Below are 19,483 nucleotides of genomic sequence, written 5' to 3'. Positions count from 1 at the left end.
CTGATAATCATACATAATTCAGTGAGTCGTACACTTACTGATCATCATACATTAGAATATTCTTTGATATCATACATCATACTGAGTCATACTCACTGATCATCATACATCTTACTCTGAGTCATACTCACTGATATCATATATCAGACTCTGAGTCATACTCACTGATCATCATCATTATAGATCAGGCTCTGAGTCATATTCACTAATCATCATTATAGATCAGGCTCTGAGTCATATTCACTAATATGATACATCCTACTCTGAGTCATACACCAAATGATTATCATCCATTATAATTTGAGTTATACACCAGCTGATGATCATCTATCATTCTCTTAGAAATACACCTACTGATCATCTAATCAACATTTATAGGCTACTGCAGGTGCAGTGAAGCCCAAGGCCCAGAACCAATTTATGCAGTAGGAACAAAAATGTAAATATCTGCTGCTGCGGGTGATCAGTGTATTGCTTGGAGGGATAAGAAAGGAAGAACCACATTTAGATTTCAAGAAAAAGTCATGAGGATTTAGGCATCAGATCTTTGTATACAAGAGGGGCTCCCCAGGTTGCTGGGTATAAGAGATAAGTACAAGTGACTGAAGTGCAGCTCTCATTGTGAGCATTAAGGGGATTAAGATACTGTTTGCCTACCTGACCTTTGCCAACCTAGCAGATGTTGTTCTGTTTGAAGCTGATGAGCCAGGGGAGAAGTAAAAACTATCACACCTACAAGGGAGCAAGTAAACATTATCGCACCTACAAGGGAGCAAGTAAAAGTATCACATGTACAGGGGAGCAAATAAAAACTATCACACCTACAAGGAAGCAAGTAAAAATTATTGCACCTACAAAGGAGCAAGTAAAAATTATTGCACCTACAAGGGAGCAAGTAAAAAGTATCACACATACAAGAGAGCAAGTAAAAAATATCACACCTACAGGAGAGCAAACAAAAGCTGTCACATCTACAGGGGAGCAAGTAAAAATGATCAAACTTACTGTAGATTTTAGAACAAAGCCAGCATTAAAAGGCTTATGTGTTGTCTCAAATGTCTTCTTCATGGTGTGCTTAGATGGACCCTCTGATGATCCTTTATCTGACTTTGAAAGCCAAATGCTGGCTCACAAAGCAAACATTGGTTTTGAGTTACATGCGAGAGTAAGTAGCTGAACAAAAGCAATTGTTAGTACACTCTACTTTCCACAAAGCAGTCCCAGAAGCAAAACTTTCCAAAAGTAGATTTCCTTATCATCAAACCCTGTAATTCAATCTGAAATTATGAAGCACTCAAAACATTAAATTTTAAGTGGCTATTACACATTTTCAAAGCTAACTAACAATTTGAAAATGCTGCGGATGCCATAATATAACAGTTGCAAGTAAGAAGTTTGAGAGTACAGACGTTACTCTAAGTTGACTGGAAATATGAACACCTAAATCTACAACATTGATTGTAACCAGCTTGGAAACAACTTGCCAGAGGAAGCATACAAGGACTGCACAATAGTAGTTGAAATTACTAGCATGGAAATACAGATATGAAAAAAGAACACAGTCAACCAAGAAATTTCTTTGTAAAGCTGAGAGATTTGTATACTATTATCAATTTACTGAATGTTCCCCATCCACATAAAGGGTACAGATGAAGGGGAACTATTCTGAGTTTAGTGTTGTTCTGTTTCAGTATTTGTACTTATGAGCCATTTTGCTGCACTCAGGCCTTACTTTTTAGGAAGGTCAGGGGTAATAATGAAAGGATTACACTTCCAGTTAATACATTATTTTCCTTTGCCATCCGGATGGCATTGAAAAACTCAGCTGCACTTTTAAGTTTCAAATAAACTGATGTAGAAAGGTTGCACTTTGGGGATGGCAAAGACAGCAATATAGTTTGTCCATTACATAGCTGGAAAGTGAAAGTGACAACCAGAGCGGGATCATAGTCAAATAGGACCCCTAGAGTAATGAACAAAACACCCCCCAGCCATTCCGGTGCCCCTTTTCTTGGCTGTCTGTCCTCAATTACCATAAACACTGTTTCAGCCTGTGCATGTACTATTTTCTTTTCTCCTTTTACAGTGATTACAGAATTTTAGATTTAATTTAAAACTTTTATTTCAAATTTTTAGAGCACAAACATGTACAAACATTGATGACCGTGTGCTAAACAAAACAAAAGAAAACAAAAGTGTCACATTAACAACGGGCTTAGCATGAGCAACCATAAACTTCTCTTCCCTTGAAACTCGCATTCATTGAAAATGCATCTGACCAGTGGCAGATGCAGTGTAACATGGGACCTGGGCTGTTTTCAAACCATGTGTTTTTTATTCACCTTCCTGATTGCTTTCAGTTATATTTCTTGTTTAATACACTAACATTTGTTAGAGAGCATTTTAAATAATACAGCATTTGTTAGAGTATGCTTTAAGTTTTTTTGTTGACCAGGTTAGTCCCTTTAGGCTAGTGGCCTCTTTTCAGGGGAGACTTGAGGTGGCATTTATACTACTAGGGAAATTTGGCCAGGCATCAGGGAACATCCCCTACTCTTTCAATAGGTACCCCATGAGATCTATTAGATCCACCAGAGCTACCACTAACTCAAGCAGATGGAACTCTGGTTTAAGGTCTCACCCGAAGGACGACACAGTTAGAAATTCAGCACCCTCCTTATGCTGCACTGTAATGTCAGCACTCCATCTACCTGGTTTGGGAATAGAACCCACAGCCTTCTTCATCAGTATTTGAGTGTGTTACCTGCTATGTCATAGACACTACCAATGAACTACATGTACGTTGCTGATGAACTACATTAAACGATATAAGGATCACATGATACCATAAGGTGCAGCAATGTTTAACACAGTTTAAATAGAAGAGTATTTGACAGGATGAGAAATGTTAACCACCTGATACCTTATGCTAAGTCAACATCCACAATCTCTACAGAAGTAAAAGTCATCTGACTAATTCCACATTAAAGTGAAATATTACTAATGAAAATGCTGCTGCTGGCAATCAGCTTTGAATTTCAGTGCTTCAGCTACAAATACAGTGCCTGCTGCCCGTAAAGAATAGCTCATGTTTCATTAAAAAATGGTATGCTGGTGATATTTCCATAATGTTTCCTGATGTAATAGGGAATGGCTGGCTAAAGGTTACTAGGCATGCAGTCCTGGAGACCATTAAGGGGCCTTGCTAAATTCCTAATTACTCTGAATCGGTTTCTTGTTAATGTTACACAGTAGATGGAAAGATTCAGACACTGTACCCTTGCTCCTAGAAACAACTTATTAACAAGTCAGAGCTTCAGCCCTCTGCAGTAACTGCCAGAGTAAGAGTTTTCAACTATATGCAAAAATATTTTACAATGCGATCTTGTAGGGAAGACTTTATTGCAGTAATATGCAATAATGAAACAAACAATCTTTGTGGTGTCCCTCGAAGTCTCACAAACCCAGTATGTCAATATACTGGGCCCAGCAACAAATAATGAGGAAACTTCTCTGTGTGGAAGATCTAAGATTCCTTAAAGTTGAGGCACATAATAAAAAACATATTGCGAATATCCCACCTAATAACAGGTGGTAGAAATACTTTCTTTAAAAACTTTCCAAAGTATAAATCCACTAGTGAAAGTAGGGCAGCACAAGCTAGTTCAAGTCAAATAAAGACGATTCCGCACAGAGAAGTTTCCTCATTTTTTGTTAATATGCAATAATGACTACATAGTGGATGCTGAAGAGCAGACCGTTCTGATCATCACTCTAACTAATGCAGACTACATGACTTGACAAATATCAACTCCTTTACAGTTGCTGGAGGCTGTAAAGAAAATACTGCAAAATATATTACTAAAATGCAATATGTTTAGACTATATTACACAACTCAGGCTTAATAATTAATTAATTCATTCTTTAGTGCAATGAATAAACGTAGCTATTGTTCAACAACCCACAAATCATACAAAAACAGAAATACTACTGCATACAGCATGCTGGTTTTTTTTTTTGGGGGGGGGGGCTGCATGCTTGCAGGATGCATGCATCTTATTTTTGACTTCTCTATGCCTTCTCTGTAATGAAAGTAGCCATCCCCTTCGACACCACTCAGAACAGGTCTGACACACTTCCATGGCTGATAATGCTGAGCTGGATTGAGGGAAAAAGAGTCCTTGTACAGAGTAACAAGTCGGGCTTTGCCAGTCATACCTTTATACCATTACTTGGTTGTTCTCACCCCAGTTACCACAAACACTATTCAAACCAGTTTGCTTACTGTTTTCTTCTTTACTTTTACAGTTGTCATATATACTACTTCCTTAGTAGCTTTTCTAATTATTACAGAGATTTGGATTTAATTTAAAAATTATTACAAATTTTACAGAAAAAACACTGACAGCCATTTTCTAAACATAACATACTCATATTGAAAAGACTTAGCATGGGTGTGACGATTGGGGAGAGATGGGTGAAGGCTGCCAGCCTAGTCAAATAGAATTTGATTAACTATATCAACTGTATAAATAAATGTAAAATACAGGCTTGTGTTTTTAAATGTAAGAAAACACTGCAAAATGTGAACTTCATGATTGTTGCAACATTGCCATCTGCTGTAAGGAAAACCAAGCCAAGTATTTCAAATGTGTCTTTTAAAATTGAAAAGATCTTATGGATCTCTTTAATGTTTTACAAGTCAGTTCCAGTGCATCTGGATGAAGGTTTCATGCCCATTGTTTTAAGGTTAAAGTTTATGACCAGAATTTAGATGTGGAAGGTGCTTTATTGCTCTAGTTTCTGTTAGAATGTACATGTGAAAGGCCTTGTATTGTTGTAAGCTCTAAGCAGGTGTTAAATTGCTAAATAATGCAGTTTGTGGCCTGAGAACTCAGACCAGGTGTTAAGATAATGCAATATGAATACTAGGAAAACCTAAGTGTCAACAATGATGTAATTTGGTGAGGGCTTTAGAGGCATGTTTGTTAGTAATGTTTAAATACTATTTCTCACAAGAGACTGAAAGCATTTTGACTTTGGACATCCAGCTTATCAGCACTCTGCCTTGTGCTCACATGTACGTTTTAGCACTGTGATTTCTTGTAGGAATAGTTAAAGCTAGTAAAGATTAAGTAGGTATTTTTCTTTGAAATCAGACCTGTCCTACTGTATTATCTTAAGTTTCTGTGTGATCTCTGAACTCTTAGATATCTCTGTGGTGTAGTAGTTGTGTCTTGTGTTTTAATTATTTATTATTAAATATTTTAAAACCTTCTAACTGTTGCTAATTTGTGTAGAGATAAGCTCTAGAGTACATTGCATATTTATAGAGGTTATTGTAATAGGCCACTCTAAAGTAAGCCTTGACTGTTAGTCATACTACCATTGGATAATAAAATTGCACAGTAATAATTGGACACCCTTTTAAGGGCCTTTTAGTAGCTGATATTATTAACTGGATGGTGGAGTAATTACTACCGTATAGTCTGGGTAAAGGGGCACAGTTTGAGAATCTGTGTTAGGCTTTCCCATGAGTATCTGTGAAGTTGTATAAATACTTATCTCAAAGTGTGTGGGTGTTGTGTCAGCTACTTGGCAGGAAAGCGAAGCATTGGTTGGACAGAGAGGGTACTGGAGGTTTTAGCTTGCCCAGTTAGACTGAGACCTGGACCCTATAGGTGTGCCAGTGGGGAGTCTTATTGGGGACCTGGAGCCCCAGACTGACTGTGATCTCTGTGTGCACTTAAGGGAAATTGTACTTTACTGTGTGTATTAGTTATCTTTTCCTCTTCTAGGAGACGACCTCCCTGGTGTTAGTGGTGAGGATTGAGGCTCCTTGATTGCTGGGCCAGGGCACGGTCATCACAGTGAGAAGCACTAAATATCTCTCCCCTTGAAAATTACATTTAGTAAAAATGCATCTTGCAACTCGTTTAAGTATGAGAGACCTACTGAGATTCATACTCAGATGGGATATAATGAAGTACTAATTAGTACCTATGTGAAGGGTGCAGGAATTCAAAACATGAATGTGTAATGCATTTGCTAACAACCTATGACAGCCTACTGGACAGAAGTGTCCCTTTACAGGAACAGCTCAAGTACTGTCTGGTGATGTAACTTGGCAGAGTCACTTGTAAGGAAAATTAAGGCTTAGGGAATCAAACCTGTACTACTCAACACCTTAACTCAGCAGCACTAAATCCTAGACAAGCAGCTGTAGTCCAAACAGTGTATTCCACACCTGTGTGCCTGCAAAAATAAGCTAAGTTCAAATGTATTTGTGGTTAAAATACTAACATTAAACTCAGACCTTATGCTGTCCAGTTTATTCAAAGCTAAATAATAAATACACTGTCAATGTTTAACAAAACAAGGACACCAAGAATCACATCTAAAGAACATGGCTCATATTATGATGCTCCTGTTTACTAAAATCAATTTAATTTATTACATTATATTTATTTTTATTCATAGGTAGTAACTAGGCTTGCAGTCCAGGGATTCAATGAGGAGCCCTGCCTAAATTCCCAGTTGCCCCAGAGCACCATCTGTTTAGGTGACTTGCTCAAGGCCAGGCCATAAATATGAAGCAAAATGAGCAATGTTCTGCAAAACTGGAGACAGAGAATGGCAGAGTACTCAGATATCAATTAAAAAGCTGAAGTGAACAACAGATTTTGCATCAACTGTATTTTGTGAACCAAAAAAATATGAAAATCCTAATAACTGACATTGACAAGACTGTAATCTTCAGTGATTTATCAAAGAAAGAAAGCAAAATAAGCTTAAGGAGGTCTGGCAGTTGTTGTGGAGGATAAAGGCTCTTGCCTTCCATACCCAAGGTACAGGGTTTGATTCTATGTGACAACAAACTATATAGTACCCCTAACTGTGGCATTTCATATACGTGTGCATGCGCACACACACACACACACACACACACACACACACACACACACACACACACACACACACACACACACATACACACACAGACTGTGTTTCATGGATACCATTAACCTGGTTCAAAATAGATCATTCAATAGGCAGTGCTGCAGTAACTTTCCTGGCTTGGCTCATTTGGCAAAGAATATCATCTCCAGCCTGCTGCTGACTTTCAGATTCAGTGCTGCATTAACTTTGCTGGCTCTTTTGGTATAGAAAAACATTTCCAGGCTACTGCTGACTTTCAGATTTTGTGTAGGAAAGTCTTGCTTTGGCTGGAATCTCACATGCCTCACTGTGTGTGCATCTACGTGTTCAGCCATTTAAAGGAGAAACAGATTTTTTTTAATCACTTTGTTTTTTAAATGGGAAAATGGACTTTTTTCAGTAAAGCTGTGTGGGGGAAATTGAATTTTTTCAATAAAGTTACATGGAAAAAATGGACTAAATAGACAATTTGTATTTGGAAAATTGGCTTTTTCTAAAAATAAAGTTACTTTGCCGGCTTTTGCCCCAGCCAGCAGTGACCTTATGCTGGATTAAGCACTGGGGACAGCTATATGCTTTGGTATATCATGTACGGTTTCTTGTAACTTATGGCTATTTTCCCTATAGAGCCTTGTACTTGTAAGTATAAAGTTACCACTTCTGAAATGACCCTTCAAGTCAGCTGTTGGATTCCTGAAGGAATCAACAGACTTCTCTAGTGAATGAGTATGTGAATATGAGGAATTTGCAGCCAACTTCCTGATTTTGACATTCTGCTTTCAGTTTTTGACACTCCCTCATCCAGTTGGAATGGAATACTGGCTACCTCCAGTTGTAATCACTGTAAGGATGTTTATGCAGGTTACATTTATTTTTGTATTATTCCAAAAATAGTTTTAACAAGCGAAGCTGGTTTTACGGCATTCCCTTCATTATCTTAATCAGCTCAGTACCCTCTGCTGGTACTGGTAGAAGGACAACATTCGCCCTTCATAGTTTTTGACTTGAAGAAAAAACGTTCTTCTGTAAATGTATCTTGTAGTGCATAGTGACCTAATCAAACTGGCCTATTCTTTATTTTCACCATCACTGGATTAAGACTAAAAGCAACAGCTACTGTAAGTAAACCAAACATGAATTTTGAAAAGTAAGTGAAGCAAAATCCATTCTTAGCTACATGCTTTTCAGATTCTCTGCAATTGTCATAAAAAACTGTAAAATGAAGCTCAAACAGAATGCAACACCACAGTAATTTGTGCAGACATATTATCAAGAACGTTGTACAAAATGGATGCAAAATTCTAACTATTTAGTAAACTGAATAGTCACTAACATACAATGCAAGGTTGGCAAATGCTACCTAAGCTAATATAATTTGAGGTGTTTTGTTATGGCTTGTTTTCCTACAAGTTAGTACTAGTTGGAGCTCGACAGGGAACATCAAATCAGACAGACAACATTCTTGCATACCTTATATTTTTGTTTATTGCTCTTAATGGCCCTCATGGTTGTTTAGTCGACAGCAATTCAAAATGCAAAAATCCTGTTTAAGCATGTGACACATCTGTAAAAAATGTTTCCTTCCCTTTTTATTAAATATCTTTAAAATTTGTACAAAGTATGTAACAAAACTTCTTGACGGTAATGGGGAGATTTTTACAGCAGTGATGCAAAGAACTATCTATAATTGCTAGTAATAAAACAGTTTGAAGAGTTATCAGTAATCTTGTTCTTAGAAATTCTTAATGTTGCCAGGTAACCAGGTTGACCTCACCAGCTCACTGTATTTACTTGATGACATCAATAAGTGGTAATTGCAACAATTACCAGTCTAGACATTGTCTATTTCAGTAATTGATCAGATATTATCTATGGAACAGAATAACAAAAAAAAAATACATTTGTATTATAAAGTCAGTCCTAATAGTATTGCATCTGCTTTTTATGTGTTTCCTTTTGTAATAAGATTGCCTCTCAACTTCTTTCCTTTCCATTTTAAGTCTACATCTGTGATTCGATTCTGAAGCCTTGCAGTGCATTTCCATTTCAGCACAATGTGCATAAAGAGAGACTAGGTCTCTGCTTATCTGATTTGCACAATGCAGTGTATCCATTTAGTCTGTGTGAGCAAACTCTGTGATAACAATGCTTGTCTATCTGTAAAATTTCTGTAGGTACATCTCCCATTCTAAAAACATAGTCGTGTTCTGCTGTTCTGGGTATCCACTAGCAATGCTCTATTAACGTTATGATCTATTTGATCATTTGAATTTTGTTTAATGTATTTTAATGGATTAGCTCCTGTGATTTTCTGAATAAAAATCTATGGAGCCTTGATAAAAGCAGCTTTATATTCCTATTAGCTCAGCCACTAGTATTTTCTAACAATTAATATATGAAAGGCAGGGAAAGTGGCATTTGTGGAAATTCTCATTACATTAAAATGGCTACAGGAGACTAACAAATATGCAGCCACCATCTGAGTGAACTGAAAATATCTGTTCTGCACTTTGCATAGATAACCAGATGTTAAATTGCTTCCTTTATCAAGTTATTGTTCACTGCATTTTCAAGCAGATGTTTTAGTTTCAACCCATCTGCCTGCAGTGTTCTTATAAAAAAATCACAGCTGGTCACCAGTTCACCTAAAGCACCTCCTTCAATTTTTTTTCTTTTCCCTTTTTACTCTCTCTCTTTTTTCCAAAATAATCGATAGGCACATGACTACCTAATTAGCATTTTCTTTGCCAGACTGGTTTAAATGGGAATAATTTGATTTCCTATTCTACTAATGCTGCTTAATGCTTCTGACTGAATATTGTCTATTGATGTTAATGTAATGTAATGTAATTTTCTTGTGGAGCTTTTCTCCCCAGGCCTCCGCTGAAAACGGGCTGACATGGCCCAGTGGACTTTCCTGGTCAACAAATGCAATAAATAAATAAATAAAATCTTCTCAATGTATGTAACTCATATTCAGCAGAGTTTTGTTGCTACTGTATATGTATGCCTTGAGATGAAGAAATGTGGATTGTGACTCATATTTAGGAGCTTTTGAAAAGTCCCATCTGTCTTGAAATTTTATTTAATGCACTGCTAATAACATTGCTACAAAAATAAAATATATTTTTTTGCCCTTTGAACTAAAATGCAAATCTTAAAATGACATCACAACTATACGTTGCTTCACATCACAAAGTACTTTCATACTATAGTAGCTATATGGTGTATGCTATTCTGTATTTCTGAGGGTAAAGTACCTCATTGCTTAGGTTTCCATGACTGCAGCTGGTCACATCCTCTCCAAAACTGTCATTTATCTGTCAGTATTTTGTATCAGACATAATTGTTTAAACTAAATGTATTTTAACTTGGTTGATCAGGTTTCATTGTTTTGTTGGAGCTGTGCCAAGTTCTTCATCTCTGACAACCTATGAAACATGAAGCCATGACTCTACATTGTTTCAGTTTTCTTTATTTCATGCTGCTACATTTATTTTTCTACCCTGTTCTGAAGAATGCACCAGTCTTTTGTAAAAAAAGATATTCACGAGTGTAGGTTCTGTTTCCACCTACACCCTTTTTCCACAAACTGTAGACATTTCCACATTCCTATTAAAACAAACTCTTCTTTTTATTTCTGACTCTGAGCTGTCACTTAAGTCTCTTTAGATTGCTCTGTTTATGATATCATGTAGTGCTTTTCCTCCCTCCCTGCCCTTCTTATCTCTCTCCCAGCTTCCTATTAATGAGTATTTTTCTACCTTACTGAAGTCTGTACTCAGTAAGGTAGAAATGCTCATTAATAAGAAGCTGGGAGAGAGATAAGAAGGGCAAAAGTCTATACTCAAGAAGCCGCCGTTGTGCAGTGGTAGCGTTGTCACCTCACAGCAAGAGGTTTTCCCTTTCAATTCTCGGCTGGAGAGCCTTCTGTGTGGAGTCTGCATGTCCTCCCCGCGGTCGAGTGGCGTTCACAAGACATGCATAAATGGGCATGCCTTTGTTGAAGGTTGGGCATCGAGCTGGCACCTCGGCACTGTAAAAATCTACTGCCAATCATTAGCGGACCGGAGTTCCGCTGTGGCGACCCCTAACCGGGAAAAGCTGAAAGAAGAACAACTGAAGTCTATACTCAGGTAGCTCCAAACCTTTGTCTTTCTCAGGCATCACAGATTCTTTATTGACTGCAGGCATGAGCCACTCAGGTATCTGATCATTTTAGTGTATGGCTACTGACCATTACATTTCTCACTTGTTTCTGCTTTCATAGAACAAAGTGCAGAATTCATTGCTTCCTAGTTCTTGTAGTAACTTTCTTTTTAAACCTTTCTGTATCAGACTCCTTAAGTCTGTTTTATCTACCTTCTTTTGATACTGAAACAGTTCAGACAGCTTGGCGGGATAATGTCGAACATCATAGTTACCACTGTCTTCCCTGTACTCCCTCCATTCCTTTTTCTTTCCAGCCCATTGTCAATGCTGTTGGCACATTGTTGCCACACAGAGCTTCTTTTAAACTGTCACAAAACATAAAGGTCTTGAATTCTGATTGCAAATGCAATTTACTGTTATACACTGAAAACTGGATCTTCCAACCGCCTTCCCCTAACACATTGTGACCGGGGGTCTGTCTCTGACACCCCACCTCTAGCTGCACCTCTCTACCTGACTTCTGACTGATGATGAAGAACAAATTTCAGAATAAGTGGCAAGTGCCACTTGAGGTGACTGAAAGAATATGTACAGTGAGCTATGAAGTTAGACAATCAGGAAAAGAAAGATAGAGCAGTTCTGCCATATTAATGTATTGTAGCCAAGGAAAGAAAAAGAAAGTTCTGGGGTTAGCCTGCAAGCTGAAACATACAGGAGACACCATAAAACCTCTTCCTGAAGTACAGTTAGAGACATTCTTGCCAAGAATATAAAAGCAGGAAGTAAGAGAATTTCTGTTAAGAAATAATTTTTAAAAAAGTCTGTGAGAACTAAACTGATAGAATACAACATATAGACAACACCTAGAATGAAGGTTAGTCTGAGACCTTACAGAGTATGAGAGTCACAAAAAAGATGTTAAGAGAAGAATTTCAAAAGATACTTAAGCTAGCGTTGTCACCTGACAGTAAGACGCTGTCCGGTTCGATTCTCAGCTAGAGCGTCTTCTGCGTGGAGACATGCGTGAATGGGCGTACCTTCATTGAAGGTTGTGCATCAGGGCTGGTAACTCGGCACGTAAAAATTAACTACCAATCATTAGCGGACCAGAGTTCTGCTGTGGCGACCCCTAACCGGGAAAAGCCAAAAGACACAACAACTTGAGCTAGGTGAGAGAAAGGGGTCACAAAGTCAATGCAGCAACCGAAAAGTGCTAGTCCCTAAACCTGATGGAAGTATTAGATTCTGTAATGACCTTAGGAAACTGAATAGCATATCAAAGTATGGTTGCTATTCCACACTCAGAATTGATAGAGAACCTAAGAAAGGTCAGATACTTTATCCTAAATTTAGTGAAGCGGTATACCGCTCAACTTCTTAGAGCAAGAAATCTGTACAAAGCTATAAATAAAAGTGGGACAAAGGCCCAAAAATAGGGACAATTTTTAAATACTGCTTTTACAAACTTAGAAGGTTTATAGAATATCAGGTTTGCATAAGCTTTGTACATGCATGGGGGTTTAGTGACTGGTCTAGCCAGATTCTATTCTAAATTCTCAGTATGTTATCATTTGGTCTACATGGAGGCCCATCTACCTAGCAGAGACAGATGGATAAAATACTGAAACCCCACGTATAATATGCCACTGCATATCTATATGATGTGGTCATACATTCAGAAAATAGAAAGTCACACTAACAATGCAGGCTGTGTATGAATCGGTAACACAAACAGGCCTGGCTGAAAATGCTATGAAAAGTGCACTGGACATGGTGGAAGCAAAGTCTTTGGGATATGTTACAGGAAAAGGAGTAAGGAGATTGCCTGCAAACAGAAGTTAAGTGTTATAACTCTGCTGAGGATTATTTGTGGAATTTACCTGGAGGAGTTACCTTCGGTAGGTAGCTGGTATCTGGACCTAGGTGAAACCTATAGCCCGAATTTTCTTTGAAAAGCCTATTTACAAGAGAGACTGTATAATACACTATTTATTAATTTATTTAAATTTGTTTACTGGTGTAGAACACTGATGAAACAATGAATAATTGCAGGCTTAGCCTGAATTACGCCATAAGTGACAAAGCAACTTAGAGTATACAAATAACAGTAGTTTACATTTATAAGTAAGCATAGAAAACCTGAGAAACAATACTTATATAGAAGATGCAACAAACCAAATGCATGTAGAGTTACATATATGGGATAGAAAAGGGAGAATAAAGTTAAAGTAGTTGGAGTAGAAGTCATGGAGATAATGGCAGTGATAGCTAGGTTAGGAGAACTAACAGGGACCAGTAAAATGAAAGAAGAGGCCTGGATTATCCACAGTAGGTTTAGAACAGTAATAGTGAGGTAAGATGAATCAAAGCTTAGGGTGAGTGAGTTAATTGAGTGGATCAGGTATGTACACGGTAAAGGTACATGCATTTGGCATTATCAGTTTAGGTGACATGATCTTTAGATGTACAGATGGATCCAAACTGTTTTAGTAATTATTGTTTGAATTGTGGCCTGAACAGGAAGTAGTTTGTGTGATCAAAATCAGTTAAATAAAGAGGAAGTGAATCCTTAGTTTTGAGGCCATTACAGACAAGTAGTGGCTAGCAGAGTGCAGTCTGAGGGGAGGGGTTTGTATGAAAGCACTGGTTCTGCCTTGGCTTCTTAGGTTATAAGTTTTGTGACAGTAAAAAGTTTGGAAGAGAGAGAGGGGAAGGGGTGTCTAGTTGGAGTATTCTGAAGAGCAAGAAGTACATTTGACCTGGTCTGTACAGGAAGTCACTTAGCCTTTGAAATAACAAGGCATTAGTGTTCATGCCATGGTGAGTTAACTATGAAATTGACATATTGTATTGGAGAAGGTCTGAAGGATGGCAGCGTTTTAGACAGAGGCAGATGCCAACAAAGGGAGGTCATTCTCAAGTAGAGCAAAGAGAATGCCTTTTCCAAGAGCAACCCATGCTGGATGTGAAAGGAACTGAGATATTTTGTTGGAACATAAGTGTAGACTATTGATCTTGGCTCTCAACTTTTCTGTGTGCTCATAGGAATTTAGTGACTGGTCTAGCCAGATTCCCAAATATCTAAAGGAGGTGATAGTTTCAATGGGATTGTTATCACAGTCAAGAACATGAAAGGATTGGAGGATATGGATAATGTTTATGGGTACCAAATATCATGGACTTTGTGTTGTTTGCATTGAGCATTAGTTTATTGGAATTTAGCCAGTGCTGTAGCTGAAGAAGGTCTTTTTGAAGTTGAGTTTCAGTTGTATGATGTGATGACCATATCATCAGCATTTGGTTAAGACCATCATAAAGTGTTGCTTTCTTTTGCTTGAAATGAAAGCCAAGTGGGCAGTTCCTTTCTCTCTTTTTGAAGTACTGAATAAAGTTGTGTTTTTATAAATCTGGTACTTCCAGTGTTCCTTGGATTTCCTATGTGTGTGTGTGTGTGTGTGTGTGTGTGTGTGTGTGCGTGTGTGTGTGTGTGTGTGTGTGTGTGTGTGTGTGTGTGTGTGTGTGTGTGTGTGTGTGTGTGTACTTGAGATACAATCTACATTTATGTTGTTGACATGTTTTAGTCAACTCGTTAAGGACATACCAGTGTTTCAGTTACATGACTATTGAATGCCCACTGTCCTAAGGAATCATTTTAATAGATCCCGTAAGCTTCCACAACAGGAGGTGTAAGTTATTACACAGTGTGAAGACCCTAGCTTGGTTCATAGGTTCATATTTGTATAATAGTCTAACAATCCCTGGGGCCTTAATACGTTTAGCCATGCGACCTAAATATATCCCAGAAGGTATAGTGCCTTAGATGTTATTTTAAAGGGTGTTATGTTAGGCCATGATTTAACGGCTACCTCTTGCATCAGAAGTATAGGTGTCATACTAGGGGTGAATTTCCAGTTTCCCATGCACTGGTCCAGGTTGTGCTTCCATATGGCTAGGGAATGGCTTTGCTTCACATGGATTGGAAGCCTATTCCAGAGAATATTGGTTTATAGGTTTATATGTATATACTAGTCTAACAACTCCTGGGGCCTTTATAAGCCTAGCCATGCAACCTAAATGTATCTCAGAAGGTATAGTGCCTTAGATGTTATTTTAAAGGGTGTGTGTTAGGGCATGATTTATTGGCTCCCTCTTGCCATCAGAAACATAGGTGTCATAATAGGGGTGACTTTCCAGTTTCCCAGCCACTGGTCCAGCTTGTGCTTACATATGGTTAAGAAAGGTTCTGCTTCACATGGATTGGAAGCCTATTCCAGAGAATGGGGATTCTCTGTTAAGTTTATATATTTTAAAGTTTATTGAGACACATACCTGTCTTATTTAAGCCACAGGCGAAGTTTAAATCCTTAGATCTAGTAATTCTGGGGCTGTTTATTTAATGGATATACAAAAGGTCCATTAGAGTGGGACCCAATGATGCCTTGTATGCCAGTCATAAATCTCCTCTCAGCAATCTGTAGGAAATGGAGTACAGAGATAGGGCCATGAGGTGATCTGCATAGGACATTGTGTTTATTCCCTGTATTCTTTTTGTGAGGAACCTATGTGTACATTCCATTTGCCACATGTGCCTGGTCAGGTACATATTGAAGGGGGCATTATATTCAGTGATGGGTCTGGAGAGGGCTGTGTACAGTGGCATGATAACTTACTTGGGCCTAGATTCCATGCCCTTACTTATATGTTGAATGACATAGAATGATTTTTTTACCATCTTAAACACATGATGGTCAAAAGCTAGGTTACTATATGCATGAGTCCCCAAATCCCTGACTACTGTGTTTACTTTTACGGGCATTTTATCAAGGAGGTGGTTTCCCCAAGTGGTCAACATACCAAAAGGCACTATTATGCAATTTTTAGCATTGAATTTTAAGCCATGGCTTTGGCACCAGTTATGTGTCTATGTTAGACCTTCAAGTAAGATGTTAGTGTCTTGGTAGTTTTCTATGATTGCCCCTAGTTTGCATTTATCTGCAAACATGGTAAGCCAGATGCCCTTGACATTGGCCTTGACTTACAAACAATAGATGCTAAACAGGAGCAGACCTAGCACAAACCCCTGCAGGATTTCACTGAAGGCCAGCCTCTTGTGAAGGTGGTCTGTCCAATTATAACTTCTTGGGTTCTGTCTGTGAGCTGGCTATCCAGTGGGTTACAGAGGGTTTGTACCTAATTCCATGAGTTGGTTTACAGTGCTGGAGTGGGGTATTGTATCAAATGTCTTAGCTATGTCAAGGTGGGCATTATGCAACATTTTGCCCTTATTCATTTCCTTTCTGACCTTCATAAAGAAGTCCACCAGGTTCAGTGGCATGACCTGCCTTTGACAAAACCAGACTGGGTTGGGTCCAGTATATGAAGATTTCCTATGTCATTGTTAATCATTTCCATAATAATTGTTACCATGGCTTTGCATATGAGATCAGTCAGACTAATGGGTTTGTAGTTCCTGGGATCTGTTGATGGCCTGCCCTTGTATGGAGGGATGACTGCTGCAGTCCTCAATTTGCATGGCACAAAGCTTGTGTGGAGGCTATGGTTGCCCAGTGACTCCAGTTGCCCTGAGAGATCATATTTCAGGCTATTTAGGAAGCATCCTGGGATATTTATTGGGACCCACTGATGCTATATTCTTGGCCTTGGAGAGCACATCTAAGACCTGATCCCCACTAGTAGTTGGAGGGGTTATGTTAGGTTGTATTTCCTGTGGGGTGGCTGGGGGTGTAAGGGGGATAAAGTTGGAGATGAATTTGTTTTCCAGAAGATTTTCCATATGTCCTAATTCCATAAGTGTGGCCCCATCTCTCAGTAGTCTGGCACATTGTTGTGTATTGCCTTTGAAGTTTTAGACACTGTTAAAGATGACCTTATGGTTGTCCTTGGCCTGCGGTGCTATATTTTACCTCAACATTTGCTTTGTTGGACTTAATTAGCCCTCTTAGTTTCTATTCAGTTTGAAGAGAGAGTTTTTATATTTTTTGGTGTTACACTTCCTAATTTAAGCTATGACTTTTTTATATGTACAATTTATATACATATTTTTCTTATATGTAATCTGTTAAATTTTGGATTTCACCAAGGTGTTTTTTTTTTTTTAGTTAGTTTTGGGCTTACTTCTGGTAGGACCAGCAACCTTTATGTAATCATTGATATGGTTGTACTCTGAATAATTCCACATAGGCCGCTGTGTTGTCTGGGTTTGGAAGGCCTTAAAATTTTGACAGGTTATCACTTAATAACAGGTAGTTTGTCTTGAAGTAGGTTTTAATAGCAACAGGGATTGCTGTGGTTACTGAGCTGATTCTTATTTGGAAGTAGACTGCTTTATGCTTTGACCTTACCAGAGAGGACATGACACTGGGGAGAGTGCAGTGTTCTCCCGTATTTGTGACCTAGCAGGTCCAATATGTTTGTATGTCTAGTAGGTGTATGCAGTAACTGGTCCAGGGTGTTTGTGTTTAAAATGTCTAGGAATCTCTGCTCCTGCAAAGGTAGAGTCCTGTAGGATTCCCATTTTTCAGAGGGATAATTAAAGTCCTCCATAAGTATGGTACTTGGTGAATAGTGAGTGTCTCCAATAGGTCTAAGTGTAACCTCCAAGCTTTATGGGCCATAGAGGGTGACCTATTGCTTGCTAGAATGTGGTATGGGACTTTGTCTATGCTAACTGGGAAATGGAGGAACTCCTGTGCATCATCTTGTTTAACCAGCCTAGAGCTATGCATGTTGATGTTGATCGGGACACCTCCAGCTTTAGTCCCTGCCTGTGCAGTTGCTGGTCTAAACGTGTGGAAGCCACTGAAGCCTTGCACTAGTGGAGCAATTGTTGTGGCTTTAAACCATGTCTCAGGAAGCGCACAAATGTCTGCATTCGCCAAGGTAATGAGAACGTGGAGGGAGGGGAGCTTCTTCTTGAAACTCCTGGCATTCAGCAGTAATAACGTTAGACTTCCTTAAGTAGATTTCGTTATGTTTTAAGGTTTGTCAACTTGACACTGCCAAAAAAAGGCTCTTTGGAAATGACAATGTTTAGCCAACATTGAAAAACTTAGAGGAAGCAGGTGCACACCAGCCTTGGCAAAGCAGCATGGTTTGTTAATTATGCCCTCCCACACTGACAAAAACAGTATCCCCCTAGAATGACACCAAAAACTAAGCCAATTATTAAAGTCAATCATCCTATGTTCATATTGTGGCATCATCCTTGGAAAAGGTAAAATGCTGCTCAGCGCTAGACACATACCAGCCTAGGACACACAGTCCGAGAGCTCCATACATTTTCTTCATATAGTCTAGGAAGGTGCATCGCAGGTCATTTGCACTTACATGGACTATGATTGTGTCATACTGGCACCGGGGGTACAGTGACGTCAGTGTGTGAATTACTTGGTGGATCCTAGTCCCTTACAAGCAACTCACTAACATTTTCTCTTTGTTCAGCGTGTTGAGTGGGGCATCAGTATGCTGTACAATGGAGTCCCCTATTACTACAGTCCTGGGTAGTGTATTTTTGCAGGTGGAATATCTGAAAGGTCTTTTGGGTTCTGAAGATTGCTTTTAAGTACCTCACCTTGAATAGGTCTATGTGTAGTGGGTGTAACAAGCACTCGCACATGTGTGTGTGGGTCTGTCTGACAACCAGATTGTTAGTATGAGTGTTTGTATGCAAGAGTTTTGTCTCCTGTGATATTGTGTATATCTACATGTCACAATTACTGTATTGGTTTCTTTGAGGATTAAATGGTTGTCAGTGAACCTTAGACAATTGTTACATTATCTCAGTACACCCATATCCACCAAATTGTCTGAGGAGAAATTGGGAAGGTGCATATGCATGATGTCAGGTCCTTTATTGGGTGAACTACAAGGTTGCAGTGCATAAGGGGTTAATAGTGGGCTGATTAAGGGTGCCTTTGAGACTAGAGACTGGATTAGGTGGTATATTACTAAATTCAAGCGGCAGTGCTCCTCAGTGTGCAGACTAGCAGCTCTGTACTACTCCTTGTGCAGAGTAAATGGTGTACTGTCTCAGAGTTACTACTACATTTTCAGAGGTGGTTTTTGTAGGGAAGATTTGGATTCTCACTGTTTGCTTCTATACAGGACACTACTAACCACTTGTGCATGATGAGCAGTGGGCATGCAAATGTGCCAATTTTGCAATGGCATTTAAAACACAAGAGATTGGCTTCTAAGCCCTCTAGCCAATGAAACGTCTATACGTACAGCTTTTTTATATTCTTCCCAACTCAGATAGATCAGACCACCACCTACTGCCACTAGATGGACTGTCTCAGTCCTCTTAATGTGACAACACCAAAAAAAAGATTGCATGAAAGTGTGATGATACCACAAAACAACTTAAGCTAC

Source organism: Protopterus annectens, chromosome 2.part0 (assembly GCF_019279795.1).
Source record: "Protopterus annectens isolate FY-2018-M chromosome 2.part0, PAN1.0, whole genome shotgun sequence".
Classification (NCBI taxonomy): Eukaryota; Metazoa; Chordata; order Ceratodontiformes; family Protopteridae; genus Protopterus; species Protopterus annectens.
Note: the sequence above shows the minus strand (reverse complement) of the source record.